The sequence below is a fragment of the Poromitra crassiceps genome (genome assembly GCF_964638095.1).
Source record: "Poromitra crassiceps genome assembly, chromosome: 8".
NCBI lineage: Eukaryota > Metazoa > Chordata > Actinopteri > Beryciformes > Melamphaidae > Poromitra > Poromitra crassiceps.
The window spans coordinates 37,098,234-37,118,233 of NC_139629.1; the positions used below are offsets into that span (position 1 = coordinate 37,098,234).

At 44.8% G+C, this 20,000-nt stretch overlaps 1 pseudogene across 1 annotated transcript; it reads left to right on the forward strand.

Moving 5' to 3' along the window:
* The first annotated feature begins 667 nt into the window (after nucleotides 1–667).
* LOC310781797 (ADP-ribosylation factor 1 pseudogene) lies at nucleotides 668–1,216 on the forward strand (annotated as a pseudogene). The gene has a single exon. The product of its transcript is annotated as an ADP-ribosylation factor 1 pseudogene (transcript).
* The last annotated feature ends 18,784 nt before the right edge of the window (nucleotides 1,217–20,000 follow it).

Sequence of the window (20,000 nt, forward strand, 5' to 3'; positions counted from 1 at the left end):
TGTCACTCAAACAATTGTGATGTCATCAATCATCCAGCGCAAATTCGCAATAGCTGCGATCAGATATGTTTATTTCAGATTTTTGTGGACCAACCAACACAGGGACTTAAAGCTGCTGGCAGCTAAAACAAAAAGATCCGCAACCCACAATACAAGTTTTGGTCCGAGATAAATGTTCTATGGTCACTCATGATTCCAAATATAGCTGAATCGATTGGTTTGACCAAGTAAAACTATTTTATAAGCATTTTACGGAATGTGTTTGCCTAAACCGGAAGTGGGTGTGACTCACAGACAACTGATGATGTCAACTGATCATGCTCGGCACAATGACCCACACACACACACACACACACACACACACACACACACACACACACACACACACACACACACACACCCCGAGTCGAGTGTTGAATGAAGTTTAAAATTAATTTATTAATTTATTTATGTCACTAATGACACTTATTATCAGTGATTATGTCATCAGTGATGATATCAGTGATGGTGTCATCAGTGATGTAACTCGAGAAATTGTGATGTCATCAGTGATGTCATTCAATTAATGGTTGTTGACAGCCATGTCCAATAGTGACATCACTGATGATCACACTGTCAACGGTGTTGAATAGGAGTGTAGAGGAAAGTTCGAGAAACATTACCATCAGCCAAAATGGGAAATTTTGCAAGCGTCTTTAAATATCTCTTTGGGAAGACAGAGATGAGGATCTTGATTGTAGGACTGGATGCTGCTGGAAAGACGACCATCCTGTACAAGCTCAAACTGGGAGAGATCGTTACCACAATCCCTACCATCGGCTTTAATGTCGAGACAGTAGAATACAAGAGCATCCGATTTGTCGTGTGGGATGTGGGCGGTCAGGACAAAATCAGGCCACTATGGAGGCACTACTTCCAGAACACACAAGGCCTGATCTTCGTGGTGGACAGTAATGACAGGGAGCGAGTTGATGAGGCCAGGGAAGAGCTGATGCGGATGCTGGGGGAGGATGAGCTGACAGACGCGGTGCTGCTGGTGTTTGCCAACAAACAGGACCTTCCCGATGCCATGAGCACAACTGAGATCACGGACAAGCTGTGTCTGCACTCCCTGTGCCATCGCAACTGGTACATCCAGGCCACGTCCGCCACTAGTGGAGACGGTCTTTACGAGGGACTAGACTGGCTTTCCTATCAGCTAAAGACCACAAAATGATCCGTCATTCCACCTTCTCTCATCATCTGCCGATTAGAAGAACGCTCAAACGATCTTTGCTCCTTTGAGCCGGATTCAAGTTACCACTTCAGCCTATATGATGTTGAGGAGATGAAGAGATCCAGGACCAGGATTATGAATGAGTTTGGTTACAGTATTGGACGTCGCACCCCTGAGCAGGTCAGCCAGGGCATCTCGTGTTAGAGGATGTATTCGTAGCATGATGAGAGAGTAAAATGATCAACTGCGACCAGATGTGCAACGTATTGGAGATATGGATCTCTACCTCTCCTGTAGTTTTCAGAATGTACCATGTCACAGCCAAGACGCCAGAAGATGAGGCATCATCTACACCAGTACCCATTAGCAAGCTGACACCACTTAGTGATCATCAGGACCCACATCAGTCTGAAGGTGCTCCACAGCTGCTAGTCCTAGATGAGCCTCTACACACAGAAGACATCCAAGGTGACCTAACGAGACGGCTCCAGACCTGCATCTGATCAGTCCTTCCAGCTGGCAGACTCCTCCTTCAGGGCTGACGCTCTTTGATGATGATGATGATGATGATGATATAAAATGTATAAATAAAGTTTACAAAAAAAGAAGATGGTGTCCTGAGTCAGGACTGACCCGACACTGAACCGCCACACCTAAGAATCCACATTCTCTCAAGCAAAATATTAAATATTTTAACTTGAAAAGGGTCAAATTTGACCCAAACACAATGGCGTTTATGTGTGTTAACAGGATATTGAACAGGGCAACTTAGGACCCTGTGAACATAGTTACTAAAAGGAAAAAGGAGAGACGACTTTGATGGGTGCTTACAGTATTCTCATATCTAGTTGCTGTAAAGAAAACAATGTTCACTGAGCCAATCAACTGTACAGTAGCAATCAACATCCAGTGTTTTCACATGTAAATGAGGCCCAGATGCAAATGTTACATACATATACATCATACCCTGGGGGATGTGAAAGGATTTAATGACTCAGAAATTGCACAGCATCCTTACAACTGTAAAATTGTGTCATTAGCATTTACAACTTGACAAAAGTTGTTTTATTGCTTTGTTGTTCTGCTTCGCTGCCAAGGTTTATTGTCCTATTACCTCGCCTCTTTGCCCAAGTTCTGTTTTCTGCTACTGAACAAGATCTTTTTGTCATATGGCCCGAGGAGTGTGTGCAGATTGCCATCTTTATCAAACCTATTTTATCATTTGCTGTGTGTTGTTATATTATTGTGTGGTTGTATGGTTGTATTATTGTGTGGTTGTATGATTTTTGCCACATTCATTGCCAGTTTCATCTCTCCCGTGGGACTCATAACCAATCCCAACATGCATTTGATTGATGCATTCATTCACCCCTAAAGCGATAGCCTACTTGCTCTCCTTTGATGCACGTTCAAAGCACTCCACCATCAGCACCACCATAAAGCACTCCAGCAGCAGCACACACCATAAAGCATGTGTGCCTGAGCGAGATATTATTCAAAACAGGTCGTAATGACTCAATTTGGGAAAAGTGAGGCTTTTCTCTATTTTTTTAAGCAGTGGTACTTTTGTCAAAATGTATACTGAGCTGAAACCAGTTTAATGTTATTGGCCACTCCAAATACCACTCTTGGATACTTTGCATCTGTGTACTGTGTGCATGCATGCATGCATGCGTGTGTGTGTGTGTGAGTGTGCGTGTATTTGTGTGTGTGTGTGTGTGTGTGTGTGTGTGTGTGTGTGTGTGTGTGTGTGCATACGCATATAAGAAGTGTGAATAGCTCCATTTCCTTTGTATATTTATATATTATTACTAGGCGCGTGTGTGTGCCCCCCTTATGACATCACTAATGTCATCAGTCTTATGACATCAGTGATGACATCATCGGTGATGTCACAATGCCTCCTTGTGTGTGTGCCCCCTTATGACATCACTGATGACATCATCAGTCTTATGACATTACTGATGACATCATCAGTGATGATGACACAATGCCTCCTTATGTGTGTGTAAGTGTGTATGTGTGTGTGTGTGTGTGTGTGTGTGTGTGTGTGTGTGTGTATATGTGTGTGTGTGTGTGTGTGTGTGTGTGTGTGTGTGTGTGTGTGTGTGTGCGTGCGTGCGTGCGTGCGTGTGTGTGTGCCCCCTTATGACATCACTGACGATGTGACAAAATTGAACAGAGAACAGAGAAACATTGCCCACATTGTCACTTTTATAGATAGATAGATAGATAGATAGATAGATAGATAGATAGATAGATAGATAGATAGATAGATAGATAGATAGATATATTATTGTGCCTGAGCTGCCTTATTGACTACACAGTATGTGCCAAGTACTTTGGAGAACTTTTGACTTTAATTAGCTTTTGACCACACTGAGCAGCCCAGACAGCCCCCAAAGGCCATGTACTGGAGGAGATTAATAGTCATCAGTGTAGAACTTGCTAGCACAGGGTATTCTGTGAAGTTACGTTATCATAGGGCATTCATTATATGAATAGTTATTTTATCACAAGGCATTATATGAAGTTATGTTATCATAGGGCATTATATGTAGTTATTTTATTATGGCCCAACATCAATAGCATTGTCCAGTGCCTGCCCAGCATTCAATTGGTGAGCTTTGTTGAACTGTATTCTGGCTTCTGGACTTGCTCACACAAAGCCGTCTGTGTATAATGTGCATTGGAGGAAAAGGAGACGACAACTGCCCCTGTGTAAAAGCACATTTCTGTTGAAGTATTGGAACGTTGCAGCCACTTCTATAAGTGACATGTGTGTCGAGATGTGAGCATCACACACACACACACAGACACACACACACACACACACACACACACACACACACACACACACACACACACACACACACACACACACACACACACACACACACACACACACACACACACACACACACACACACACACACACACACACACACACACACACACACACACACACACACACACACACACACACACACACACACACCCTCCCGGCTCCACACTTAACAGTATCATCACAATTGAATGACATCAAGAGGATTTACTTTACTCTTCTGTGACTGAAAATAGTCTGACCAAAGATTTGCAGACGTATACCTCAACCACCACGGTGGTGGTTCAGACTGTTACAAAGGCAGCCAGCTTCCCTGATCTGATGTTGGGGGGGGGGGGGGGGGGGTTCCTTCACTGGCTCCTATTCCCCACTCACATCACATGCCCCCAGAGGACAGGGAGAGAGGTAAGCAGAGCACAGAGCTGGCTGCGCTCAAAGAGCAGAATCTGTATTCATCTGAGTGATGAATGACTCTGTAGGTAAATTAATCTGCGGGGAGTTGTGTCCTCTTGCATGAGAAGAACGCTGAGAGTCTTTTGAGTTGAGCATGTTTTTCTCGCGGTGAGAGGGGAATGTATTCCTGACATCTCATTTTAATGGGAAGATCATAGAGGTGTAATGTGTAGTTCAAGCAGTGAAAAGCACGGCGTTGACGCAGTTGCTGTGATGATTATGGCCACAGATACAACACTGTACATTAAGAAGATAAGATAAGAAAAATCCTTCTTCTCCCTGTGGCCAAATTTGTCTTCGACTATGTTCCTGTGTCACAATCATGTATACATAACACATACATAGAATTTAACATGCATATCCCAACATAAAAGACAGCAAAGCAACACATTGCATGACCCCATTGGCCATTGCATCATGCTGTGCAACTATTGCACTGAATCAACAACCCCCATAGCCTCTATTGTGCAGTAATGGGTCAGTAGAGTCTATACTGACCCATTACTGCACAACCTCTTTAGCCACAACCAGAGCAATTTGGAGAGTGGCGTCAGCGGAGGACCAAAATGCGTGACTCATTAGCCAATGAGGAAGGGGTCTCGCGCTACTTTTGAATGCTAAAATAAAGCTGATAAAGTACAATTTGATTTAAAAAAACACAAAAAAACACAAAAAAAACTTTCAAAGTAGCCTACAACACAACCTGTCCATTTTGCTGCAACTCGACAGTGCTGCTTAATCCAGGACCTTACTTCCTGGAACTCTTGAGAGTAAAAAACTGGTCCATTGGAGTGAATGGAGATGTCGCGACTCTTCTACAGTATATACAGGACTCTGGCCACAACTACATGCTGGGGTGTTTATCGGATATAAGCCCCCTCCCCCCTTTAATTTGTTTTCCATCCATTTAAAGGAACAGTTCACCCAAAATTGACTTTAGTTGTGCTGGCAACCTCCATCTGTGTTATAAGGACAAACTTGACCTGTGTTTCGACTGGCATATGGGGGGAGTAGATTCACCCAAAAATGATGTTCCTTCAATTCTTAAAGCAGCTACGAGCAACTTTTTCGATTGTTATTAAACAGTATAAATTTAATATCAATGCATCACATCTTACCTCTAATAGTCGACGAGAGCAACGCAGAGTAGTCTCGCTTGAACCCCGAGTGAATCGGCCAGTGTTAGTGTGTCTGTAGCCAGGGCAGATCAGGAAGTGAAATGAAACGGTTTGCAGCAGCCACTTCGGCCATAACCACAAAATAACTTCCAAAAACCTGTTAGAATATAACGAGAGATGTTCCCGCGAGTATGCGTGGCGTTCACATTGTTTATGTTATGTTGCTAGGCAGCGCAAACGGCGTTGGAAGGCAGCTGCGTTTCACTTCCTTGTTTCACTTCCGCGTTTCACTTCCGGGTTACCCGGTCCGGTCGCTCTAGAGAGCCCCCTGTTGGCGCGAGTTTAGACAGACTATAGACTTAATAATCACCTAAGGGAGCAATCTCAGATACACACGGCTTTGGTCTCGTCGACTATTAGAGGTAAGATGTGATGCATTGATATTAAATTTATACTGTTTAATAACAATCGAAAAAGTTGCTCGTAGCTGCTTTAAGTCTTTTTACATGTATGCGCCGTGATTAGAGATATGTTTTGAATCAGTTTTGCTGTACGGTCGGTACCTCTCTGGCTCAGTCAGTCCAATTCAAAACGCCATTGAACATTTTTCTAATTCAGTCGGCTAAGGTACATCAAATGGGAGCAAATAAGCTTGTCAGCAGTTGAGCTCGCCAATTTATGCGCGTTATCCTAACCTAAGTGATAAACATAGAGCCATATATTATTCATAAAATTGTGATTAATTGGTTGCCTGCCAGATCCAGCACCATAAAAAGCTGTCATTAAATTGTAATTGGTTCTACATGAAGTAACAAAAGACCTGGTTACTTTAATCACACGTATTTATTAGGCTCAACTTGGAGAAACAGTGAGATAAATAAACACATTGGAGAGATAATTGCCTGGCAGGGGGGGAAGGGAGGTGAGGGGGTTGCACCCACTGTTGAACACGGACTCGCATAAACAATACTAAATAATAATTATTATTACAATGAGTCGCTTCTGAGGTGATAAATAACTGAGATTGTATATCAATGTTTTTGTTTTTTTGTTTTCATACGTGATTAATTTCAACTGGTCCAATGCTCGGGCATGTGTGTCCTGCAAAAAAGGTGTGGCCACAGACTGGCCAGCATGCTTTTGTTTGTTACTGCGAAGGCCATATCCGTGGAGACTTTGCCCGTTGACAGCCAGAGAATGGTGATTACTCATTGTGTGGGTTGCCAGATGTAGATGCAGGAGCTTCGGACAAGAGTGTGTAGTAGCTAGGGGAAGAGAATTACCTTTCCAGCGAGTTGAGCTGTTGGCTTAATAACCTCAGGCCTCACATCGGCCCAGTGGTCGAAATCCGCAAAATCGGTTTTGCGGGAGTGCCCGATACCCGCGGGAATAGACCTATATTGTGGCTAGCAAACGTGAATTCTCCTTACAACAAACATCAGAGAGAACGGGGAGGGTCTGAATGAACATCAATGTAGCCGGTCTCGGCGGGGTTAACCTCCTGTGACTGCCAGCTTTACTAAGAAGATGGATGGGGTTGTTTAAATGGCGTTTTATTCTGCCGGGGTGAGTCAAGGGTTTCTGAGAGCGCGCAATTTCCTCTGGGGAGCGCCCCCCCTCTGTCCACAGCCAGAGACAGCTCTCCATCTCGCTGCTCTCCTCCGGGGGGCGCCCCCCTCTGTCCACAGCCAGAGACAGCTCTCCATCTCGCTGCTCTCCTCCGGGGGGCGCCCCCCCTCTGTCCACAGCCAGAGACAGCACTCCATCTCCCTGCTTTCCTCTGGGAAGCACCCCCCTCTGTCCACAGCCAGAGACAGCTCTCCATCTACTGTAGCTGCTCTCCTCCGGGGGGCGCCCCCCTCTGTCCACAGCCAGAGACAGCTCTCTATCTACCTGCTAATCTGTGATCCGACACTGGAGTCCTACCTACGCAGAGCACCGAAGGCCTCCACTGCACCCGTTACCATTGATGTCAGATGGCATCAGTTTTGTCGTTCCATGTGCCCACCTGCTGTTCTGGGGTCATGACATGCATTTAACACATGTTGAATGCAACATGTCATATATTTACATACAACATAGAGAATATTGGCTGTGGGTACTATGATGAATTATGCAGTAGAAGTAGAGTGCTTCACACGCACACGCACACGCACACACACACACACACACACACACACACACGCACACACACACACACACACACACGCCTACTCGCATTTTCAATTGCTTAATGATTTTTGTCGATCAAAACCAAGCCCACTCGAGCCACTTGAGGCTGGCTGCAAAAGCGAGCAAATCCCCATAGACCCCCGTTTTAAAATGGCTCATTTACAGCAGAAACAAACATGTTTACAGCCTGATTTGGGTCTCTATAGCTATAATTTCACTTTCTAGAAACGGGTCGACAGGTTTCAGAGAGGACTCCGAGCAGCCGAAGGTGGCGAGTCCCGCCTCCAGCTGAAGGGCTATCTTGTATGTAGGCCTTCGAGTACCAATCAAATATTTTGGCCCATAATCCCGTCAGTGAAGGGCTCTCAACCGCGCAGTTGGGCGAGCTGTGATCAGAGAAGCTCGCGAGCTGGGAGAGGCACGCTAGAAATGAGCGCGGGCTGACTTCTAGTTCAAAATAATAAAAGAAAAATGAAAAAAAAAAAAACGAAAAAAACAACTGCACCTGTACAGACAAACCAGCTGGATTTCCCATGTGTACACATGTGGAAAAACACATGGAGCACCTGAACCTGTTTCCACGTGTTCCACATGCCCATGTCATGTCATGTGTTTCACATGGGATTTTGCATGTGACATTCATGGTGTTTTTCTGTAAGTACGAGTGAATGGCATCTACAGTAGACTCTATTGTGAAAATATTATTTTTGGCAATTATAGGCCACCATAAGCTGAGCCAGCAGCATGCTAATGTTGATGCCATTTCTGCTGTTCACCAATAGTCGATTACTATCATGATAAGGCCCCTTTAATATTCACTAGTGAGCACTGAGGTTTATGGGATTTTCGTGAGACTTCAACTCGCCAAAGCAACAACAATCCAAATGTTATCATTCCAGACGAGGCCTTTATGTTTGCTATCGAGCGTTTTGCCGGCCAAGCAATCATCTTGTAACGGTGCGGCGACGCGGGGAGCGCATTGCCGAGGCCTCACGGGATCTCGCTGATTCTGCCCCGGAGAACTGGTCCCCAGTTACATCTACAGGTTATTGACTACAGCCACAGACAAAACCTCCAATCAATATGTGACAGCACTGAAGGCCGCTCGCAAAAAGCCAATTTCAACCAGTGGGAAAGGGTCTTTTGTGAACGGCCTGTGCTGTTTGTGGGGTTATTTTCACCAAAATTTCACCACATTGCTGAAATGTGAAAATAGAACATGCTCACTGTTTTGTAGTGTTCTTGAAAGAGCAGTCAGTAATCACTTGAGATATGAAACAAACAAAAAAAGAACGTAGGTTTGAGATGACGCTTTGTTTATGATTCTCTCCAAACTTAAAGCCCCCCCCCCCCCCTCCAGTCAGTTTTGTCATTTTAAAGATATTTCATGGGTAGCTGTGTTTTCCCCTGCTCTGCTAATTAGCTAAAATGTTCGCCGCTGTTTCTACAGTATTGGATTAATGATACTGGACTGGAATAGGACGAATCAGCGTGACGTCACTTGACACCCAGAAATGCGCAACCCCGAGGTAGTTAATTGTATGAGTTGTGCCAAACAAACGTTAATATCTCAAAAACTATACATCGCTTATATTTTGACATTCTGAGTGAGAGCAGTAGCTCAAGAGTTTGATGTATAATATATATATGTCGTGTTAAAGTTGTGTGAACTGTCGCAGTTTGTAAAAAGGAAACAGAGTTAACTGGCTATCAGAAACACAAGACTTGCGCCACTTGCGCTCCATAGGGTTCCATTGCTGTTGCCACCCAGTGACGCGGTTTGTTTACCATAACGCTGCTCGGCTGATCCCTCGTATAGAGACTGACACATGGCCTCGCCGCCCCACGTTCACGCCATAGAGCGCATGGCACGCTGTTCCTCGACAGCAGCATATCAGCGCGTACGGGCACACGCTTCGCCACATGACCAGAAACAACCGGCCTGTGATGTGACCCGTGGCCTCCGCGTGTCACCGGGCATCAGACAGCGGTCCGCTCGTCCTGAAACAAAGAAGACACAGCTGAGACACGTGTGCAACACGGGACAGGACATGCTGTCCTCCTCTCTCATGCATTCAGATGCAGATCGTGTCTGGCACATTAGTTGGCCATGTATAGAGAACATACTGTACATACAGGTCTGTCAGAGCATAAAAGCCTTTCGCTGTATCTGAGGTGGGATGAAAGAGGACGCTGACAGCACTTTGATGAGCGCTGTAGTGCCGGAGGTCGTTCAGTGCAAACACAACGAGAGCTTTCAGAGCCTCTGGTAATGGCAGATGGAAGGAGATGGAAGGCCAATGAAAAGATCACTTCCTACTTATCTTCTCCCGTAAAGCTGAAGACACCAGGGGGACATGTGGTCGTAAAGATCCCCTCCAGACATGTTTCAAGATGTATTAAAATACTACTTTGAATAATAATTTGTGTCTGAGATGCTTTTCCCCCACACACACAAACCCGCACACACAAATTTAAATTATCTTGTAAAATCCTTAAAATTACGTCTACTCCTTTTCCCGCATTAAAAATTCCAGAGCTTGAATTATGCAAAAACATTTCATCTCAAAAGTTTTCCTGCCGGATGCAAGACTACTTCACTGTAAAGTCCATTATGTGCACTGGAGACTTCAAGTTTCCTCATCACACTTGTGTACATTGAATATTGGACCAGAATTGGCTTCCAAACTATTTGTGATGTCACAAATCATGCTCGTATAGGCCCGCCCCTAAAAGTGTGATTTCCAATGAGCACAGAGAAACTCTGCACAGACATCATTCTGCACAGTGAAGCAAAGACATCCAACTGAAGGAACAAGAAGAAACATATTGAGCGGAGGGGGACTTTAAAGTTGTCCACTGGTCTCATCTGTTCTGCAAGAAATGCAAGAAAGATTCTTAGATTTTATTCTTCTTGCTTTAGAACATCTTCTTTTAGCAGAATTCCAAGTTCCCTTTCACTGACATGTTTTGGATGATAAAGAACAGCCACAGAAAGTCAACAGGCAGGAGGATAAGTCTGGTCTTGGTGGTGGACTCAGGTGTTTGGGGGCTCGAGCAGCTGTTCCAGGGCCATCAGCTACACGCTCGACGTCGCTGCACGCACGCCGCTCTCCAGCTGAGTCCAGGCCTGTTGTCTGTGCTATATTTATACCTCAGTGAGTAATTAATAGAGTGCTAGTAATAACAATGGGAGCTGTTAGAGATGCCTTTTCTTTCCAATACTCCCCGTCCTGCACTGGCTTTGGCAGCTGTATCCACTGCTTTGACCAAGCCAATTATGGCTGCCATATACAGCTGCTGGAATCAAGACGTTAGGTTGCACTAGACTAGGTTCATTCAACCTCATTGTATCCAGTGATAGTGATAGATAAAAAGGTGGTTAGGCTTTGAGTGTCAGTCACTGATCACCAGAGGGCAAATAACCACCATGAAAAGTCAGTTTTATATTACCTCTTATGTATCCTATTAAAAATTATATAATATTATATTATACTGATACCAACCCCCTCCCCCCCTCCACACACACACACACGCACGCACGCACACACACACACACACACACACACGGCCAGGCCAGACATCGTGTCACATCGAGCTGCAGGTAGATTATGAAGTCTATAAAAATGCACTTAACTGCTATAACAAATAAAATCATAAAATTGCAAGACACTATTACTCTCTCAAATGATCAACGCTAAAGTTCTCCACACTGATAAATCCCACCAGATCAATTCGTACTGAACTCCTCTCTTCAGGTAATGTAATGAGTTTGTCACTTACTTCCAAGCCAGAATCTCCAGTATCAGAAATAATCTCCAGTATTAGAAATAAGACTTTCATCTTACGCAAAGGCGAATCTGACCTTTCTGTCCCCTCACATCAGCGCACCACCCTGGGTATTATGTGTAATTTTCCATCCATTAACTCCAGTGAACCTGACAAGGTGATCCAGCAGCTTATAAGTGTTCAACCTGTTCTCTTCACCCCATTCCCCAAAAAACTCTTTAAATGTGTCTTTCACTGCCTATTAGATGATCTATTGCACATTACTGCCTCCCTACAGTTTGTTTTTTACCCACACTTCTCTATCCCACTAGCCACTCCCCCTCACATCCTGATTCTACCACCTTCTATATCCGACCTACAGCCACGGCCCCGGCTGTTCCCTAGCTCTGCCCCTTCCTGACCACGCCCCCAACACCCACATCCCTTAGCCACTCCCCCTCCCCTCGAGTCCTGACTCTCGACGATGTCGCTATGCCCCTTCTCCCTGCATCAATTTCAATGATTTCGGGTCACATGACAGTTATACATATTTTTTTTTTATAATAATAAGATAGGGTCCAGGTTGAAAAATACCCAACTTCTCCTTTAAGTATTGTTGTTATGTTTGTAAAATGCCAATGTATTGTACATGACTAGTGTGAATAACGCCTCTATTTTATTATGTGTATCATAAACAGTTATGTATGTCATTTCAATAGTAAAACAAAAAAAAAGATGGGTGAACTGAGTTGACAGTATGCTGGCTTATCCTCCATTACATTTCTGTGCTGCAGGTAAAATGCACTGGAAGGAATATTCCATGTTTGTTTTCTCCTTTGTTCACTATTTTTTGTTGTTGTATGTGGAGTTGTGTTTTGGGAGGTGCATACAGTACTATCTTGCCTGTATGCTTCATATTAGAGATATTGGTTGTATTCCTCTCAGTGTCTATGTGTATAAATACAGTACCGGTACTCTCTTGCAGAGATATTTGTTGTATTCCTCTCAGTGTCTATGTGTATAAATACAGTACTCTCGTGCAGATATATTGGTTGTATTCCTCTCAGTGTCTATGTGTATAAACACATTACTCTCTTGCCTGTATGCTTCATATTAGAGATATTGGTTGTATTCCTCTCAGTGTCTATGTGTATAAACACATTACTCTCTTGCCTGTATGCTTCATATTAGATATATTGGTTGGTCCTCTCAGTGTCTATGTGTATAAATACAGTACTCTCTTGCCTGTATTAGATATATTGGTACATATTAGATATATTGGTTGTATTCCTCTCAGTGTGTATAAATACAGTACTCTCTTGCCTGTATGCTTCATATTAGATATATTGGTTGGTCCTCTCAGTGTCTATGTGTATAAACACAGTACTCTCCTGCCTGTATTAGATATATTGGTACATATTAGATATATTGGTTGTATTCCTCTCAGTGTGTATAAATACAGTACTCTCTTGCCTGTATGCTTCATATTAGATATTAGATATTGGTTGTATTCCTCTCAGTGTCTATGTGTATAATCCTTCAATAACAGCCTCCAGGCTGAAGAAAGTTTGACTTGCTGCAGAGTCGGCCGGGAGTTTCCTTGTCTGATCCAGTCAGTTCAGAGTGCTGGCATGAGCTCTACTTAGAAAACGCTTGTGTTGAGATTACAGACACAGCTCATTCATTTTTAATACATCAATACGAGACATCTTGACAGTCCGGCAGCAGAAAATCCCACTTGATATTCTGGCGGAAGCGCTCCTCATGCCAGGTAAACAAGAAAACATTCTCTGACTAAATAATAAATGAAGGCTCTGGGTTCCCTGAGGGAGGCCATTTTCTTTGTTGTTGCTGTAATATCTCTCGCATCCTTCCCTCAGAGGGGGAAGCTCTCTGCTGGTGGTGGTAGATGTCAGCACTTGGGTTCAGGTGACTTGCTGCACTTGACCTCAAGTGACCCATTAAGGGACCCTTGAGATGGAGGGAAGCCATGCTAACTGACTGAGTACAGTATTGTCCATTTTCCTTTTGACAAGCGTGGGTGAGCAATGACTCATAACGCACCACCCCTCTGAGGGTTAAATATCAGCGGAACAACAAGCACAAAAGGGAAGGATCTTGTCAACCTGGCCAGCAATCACATTATGTTTCTGCAATGCAGGGATACGTACAATCTCAACGGAAATTTGAAAAAAAGAAAAAAAAAAGTTTCTGTAAACCTAGGGTTAGGCTTAAATAAATAAATAAATGTCACAGGGTATATGCAGGAATCTTTATCCTTAGTTAAATTCAATACATTTTAAGACAAGACGTTTTTTTAAGACTTTTTCAAGACCTCAACGCCACTTTCGTCACATCGTCGATAGGGGTGTAAATCACGAGTTTCATCACCATACAATATTATATAGATTATTTGGACAACGATACGATATTTGCTGATATCACAAAGTCTGCCACGATACGATATCGATTCAATTCAGGGGTCTGCGATCGATATGGGACGATATCATAATGCTCATTTAACACAATCAGCACAATAGCTACAACATGTAATACCTCTCAAATGGCAATTAAGACTTTTTAAGGGCCTTAATAATCGGCCCTAAATTGATTGATCAACTTTTAATACTTTTCAAGACCCCATGGATGGATACCCTGTAATGTAGACTTTTATGTGAACATGACTGGGAATTGAACGGCTCTGGTGTAAAAGGAAAGTGTTCACCCTGACCACAACACCCTTATTGGCCTGGCCACTCATTTCAGTAGCAGACTCTATAACGTTGATACACACATATCTAGAAAGGTGATTATGCAACATATTTTTGGTTTCAGAAATGTGATATTCTACATATCCGTGCCAATATTTTATTCTGGCATCTAGGCTCACCTGGCAGCAGCTGGTTTTTAAATAGAAACAGATATCAAAATGACACTGGTTCAGCATGAAGTATAATCTTGAAGTATGTCAGGACTATTAATTATTCTGATACGTCTTCATTTAAATGTCACTGACGGGCTGCCAAGTGACGGTCCAACAGGAGCAAGTGTGGGTTGAGGGGTGCTCGCCTATTGAGTGGTGATGCTGTGATGACAGTTATTTCTGCCCAAGCAATGACTGGCTGCCCACTGTACTGGCACTGTTCAGCCAATCACTAAGCTGCTGGCCTCGGGCGACCCGGCACCCTGGCACTGTTCAGCCAATCACTAAGCTGCTGGCCTCGGGCGACACGGCACCCTGGCACTGTTCAGCCAATCGGTAAGCTGCCCCTGGGCGACACGACACAGCACCCTGTTGCCATGGTGCAGAGATTATCTCCATTATTTCCGAAGAAAGTCTTCTTCATCCCCACCCCAATCGCTACTGTTTTTTTTTACCTTTATTTATACAGGGGGAGGAGTCTCACTGAGAGCAATGCTCTCTTTTTCAGGAGTGCCCTGTTCACATTCACACACACATTCATACCTGGAAGCTGACCAGTACAACCACAGTCTGATCTGCTGGCCACTGATCAGCTCCACTGGAGCAGTTGGGGTTAAGGGCCTTGCTCAAGGGCACCTCAGTGGTGGTAATGAGGGAGGGGCAAGCGCTGCCTTTTCACTTTCCCCACCCAGATTTATCCTGCCGGTCCCGGGGATTGAACCGACGACCTTCCGGTCACAAGCTCACTTCTCTAACCATTGGGCCACCACTGCCCAATACTGCCCAGTACTGTACCCTCCTGGTTATTTTACCCAATAGAGAGCCAAAGTCATGCCCACTTCTGGTTTAGGCTTTTTTTTTATCCCGTTTGAATTGTGCCATGGGGTAGGCCTACATGTAAATTTTGTCAATTATGCAGGTCAAGAAAGTCGCAGTTTGTCCTGAAACTGAAACGTAAGGTTTAGTTTTGTCAATCAACTACATCTCGTGTCGCACAATTATACGTCACACCATCAACAACAATGTCATGGACTGGCGTGAGAGACGTCACTTACGCAACTGGTTCTAAGACGTGTTTGTGGTGGAGGGAGAAGGTAAAGCTAAATGTGTCTCTAGTTGAACCACTCTGAGACGTGTGTTTGTGGTGGAGGGAGAAGGTAAGCTAAATGAAAATGCTAGCCGACAGTCGGTCAGGTGGGACTAGGACTCCAGAGAAGCGCTTAATTGGTTTGCCACGGCCACGGTCGACTCGGCGACATCGGGCGCCAGGGAGAAAAAGCCTTTCTTAGGTGCAGGCATACATGATACAACCCAGAAGGGAGCGAGGACGCACTAGCCACATTGCATGGTAGAAATCCATACGCTTCTCCCCCAAAAAATCATAACATCTCCCCAGAGGAATGGCTCACAACCAAGGGACTCGCATTGTTTGTTTTGCTATTTTTTATTAACACAGCGAGGAAGGCTTGTCGCAAATCCCTTCAGTTACACTGTGTAGAGCAGCGCTTCTCAATGTGGGGTCCGGGCGGGGACCACCAGGAGTCCTTGAGGGGGTTCCAGGAAATTGATCTACAGTATTGTTCAACTTCCCCGTTATTTTATTTACAACTTACAAGAAGTTAACACAATTAGAGAATGTAGAACAAGACTGTTTTGATCATAGTTTGACTGCTATCTCTCGGCCAATCTGGGCACACAGAGCCTATCAGTCTGATGATCAATAAGACTAAGACATGAGGCAGAGAGTTTACTCACCTATTCTCAGATCACCTGTATCAATCAATGAGGGGAACCAACATGGTTAAACTCCTCCTAACTACACCTTGGATAGTTTACCCACCTCTGTACTTAACACTGCACCTCTGATTAGTCTTGCTTGCCAGAATATCTCCATTTGACGTTGCACCACCGCAGGAGAGAGTGTGAGTCTGGCTCCTGTTACGGCAGGGACACACCAGAAGCATCTCCGTCCTCTTACGGCAGGGACACACCAGAAGCATCTCCGTTGCAGAAGCGTGTCCGTCGTGGAAGCATCGCCACGGCAGTTTCATTTCGACGTCAGTGCCAGTTGTCACCGGCACGGAGCAAAACAGAGCGCTTCTGGTGTGAACGGCCAGGCTCCTGCTCGACGCTCCCGTGACGCGCTGTGACGGAGACGTTCTTGCTTTATTGCACATTCCATGTCTTCGTCAAAACGTGCCATTTTCAGCGTGTGTAGGTCGCAAGCTTGCTAGCTAGCGTTGTTTCACAGCGGCACCGCAGAAGCATTTGAGAGCGACATGCAGGGAGCGCAAAGGGATTTGGGGCCGCTGGCAGAGCTTATCCCCGCAGCTGCTGCTTCCAGTGAGTCCCACTATACAGTCTGATGGACATGAGAATGGAGTTGGATCAATCAATATTTCTTGTACGTGTTTTATGTCCAGATGACATTTTGGGTCATCTCTATAAACAGATAACTGCATAATGAGACATCATTGGACTGTAAACAATGAGGGAAGTGCATGGATGTCTTGGCACCGTTGGCATGTCTTGGCATCCGTTCTACACTGGAAAACCCAAAATATCAGCTGTCTGTCCCAGAGTCTTATTATTAGTCACCAGACTGATTCTGGGTGTCATGGCATTCTCAACAAAATCAAATTTAACACTATTCTCAGAATCAAATGGGGGTTCTGCTGTGGCTGTAATATGGACTAAATTAGGTGATTAGGATTTTCTGGAAATGAAAAAAGGTACAGACTTTGACGAGGTAGTCTACAATTTAAACTTGACTAGAAATATTGCACGCTCATTTCTCCTCCGCCTTAGTACAGTAGTGAAATATCGCGTTCTAATTTCAATCAACTTCAAAATATTCATGTAAACAACTGCAAAGTTCTTTCGCCTTGTAGATGGAAGGAAGAAACATGCTAATTGATTGTTATGCTTAAATGTGCGTGGATCTTGATTTAGAGAGCCACGTATGAATCTGAATGGCAACTTCATCATAATCACCAACTTCATCTTCAAAGCCATTTCACCCCCTCGGTGTTCATTAGGGATGCCTGATGAAGTTCCCAATCAATATGCAGATTAGGAGCGGATCAGTTTGTTTTGACTCCTCCGTCATCTTTCAGCACCCGGCAATCCGCCGAATTGCTGGAGTGAAGATGTCAACACCACCGATTCCTATCTGCATCTTATAGCCTTTCATTGAGGAATGCACATTTGTGCTGCAATCTAAGCTTGTGTTTGGGTTGCCAGGTGCAGGTTACAGTTTTCCACTGTAAACTGCAAACCGTAAAGTTTTCTGACTCTTTTTAGATGAATCCTGTGCTCTGTATCCAGTCCCAGCAAACAGTTAAAGGGATAGTTCATTTTTCAAGTCTAGCCCTATTTGCTACTTACTAGAGTTCTGTTTCAGCCCGAGCCCGATGGGACCTGACCCGGCCCAACAGCCTCGGGTCGTTGCTGACAATTTATGGTAATGGTTCGGGCCCATTTATGCATTTACAGTAGGCCAGATTGATCCTCTTTATTCTCTCACACTCTCTTCCATGCTTACACACACACACACACACACACACACACACACACACACACAGCTTAGAGTTCTCAGTTTCTGCCCGAGCCCGACGGAACCCGACCCAGCCTGAAGGGCTCGGGTCGGGTCGCAGCTCGGGCTTCAACTTGCTAGGGTCGGGTCGGGTTCATGTTCGAATTTTCAGGCCCGTTAAGAACTCTACAACTTACCAATGATGATGTTGATTGGTTCTTTCTCAGCACAATCCATCCTGCTCCTCATAGTAGCCCTGGAAAGTTGGGCAAAAATCAATGCAAGGTCAATGGGGTCACGCTCCTCCTGTATGTACTGTACACGCCGAGTGAAGTTCAGTGAAATCTACTTTGTGTGCACCGTGGATGAAGTCTTAGTGAGCCTATCCCTTTAAGCGCTGAGTAGATGTTAATGTGGCAGCCTGCAGGAGAAGGTGAGAAACCCCATGTAAATACAACGCTGAGATGAAAGCTGAGACGACGTCCGGGGTCGTCCGTCGCTGCTTCCTGCATCGCTTTGAATTACAATCAATCAGACTCCTTTTACTGGCCAAGCTTAGTAGATTTGCACATGCAAGGAATTTAAAAGAGGTGAAGAAAAAGATAAGATCCGAATGAATCAAATACGGAATATAGTTATTGCACAGAGTTTGGACACATGCTTTTTTCTTTTTGCTATTTTCCACATTTTAGAATGACTAGGAATCAAGCGATGCGTAAGGGTGGAGACTCTGGAGATGATGCGAAAACTGAGAATGGAAAACATATACCGTATGTGTCTAAACTTTTGACGTATAACCTACTATTGTAATTGGGATGTAGGCTAATATCTCTGATATACTGTAGTTTTGTTGTTAGCTAGGGGTTCCTATCTGGAGGAAACCCCAGTGGAGCACGGGGAGAACATGCAAACTCCGCACAGAACAAGCCCACCTGGGCAGTAGGCACTGAGGACATAGGGATGGGGACACACCCACAGCGTCCCAGGCGGGAATCGAACGCACAACCTTCTTTATGTTGAACCTTGCCACCTCCTTATATCTCACTCTCAGTCAAATACTTCCTGGGATCAGTCATGCTCTTATGAAGAATCAGAGCAATAGGAGCTGTATCTGTCCCGTGGGCGGTGTGTCTGATGCTGCCTTACGTAACCCCACACGGCACCAACTCATTCTCCCTGAACTACAGAAAGTCATTCAGTAACGTTGCGTTTGCACTCTGAATCTTATCACAGGACTTCTTCTTTGCCGCGCTGCCCCTCTCCGTGCACAATCTGGCCCCCCTGCTTTCCGAGAAGCCAATCCACAGGGCAAGCAACCACTTCACCCCGAGTGATTCTCCATGATTTCTCTCATCTCCGGCGGCCCCGCGGCCTCCTCTCCCTCGCCCCGACTCTGGTGTGGACGGAGCCGATCGCTGTCAGGGACGTCCGCTAGCTGCTGTATGTGGGGGTTGAGTTATTAACGTGATGCGGGGGAAAACACAGGCTCAGCAAACTCGGCCACAGAGACAGATGAGGCCTTGCCCGGACTCAGGGCTTCTCATCACCCTTAAACCACGGGAATTTATTTGCTGTCAAGTGGCCCCCGTCTCTGTACCGCCGCGTTAGGGGTGTCGTGAAAATGTTGAGCCAAAAAAGAATGGCTTCACATACACAAGCATCACCTAATTACCACGTATCTAATGAAGAATCGTTAGGATTCCCCTGCTTAACAAATTCCGCGGCTTGTGGAAACAATTAAACCACTAAGATTTAATTGACCGGCTGCATCCCCCCTTGTCCTGCGTCTCCTTCATTTTGCATTTGGAGGAAGGGTAAACATGGCCGTCGATGCGCGGCCGGCCGCGACTCCTTAAGCGGAAAGTTTGCATAAAGGCTGAGTCATGTAAAAAAAAAAGGCCAACGCATTCCATTAGCACGTCAAGAAAAGAGGCGAGCTAAATCTCTCATGTGGAGATTGTCTCGGTGTC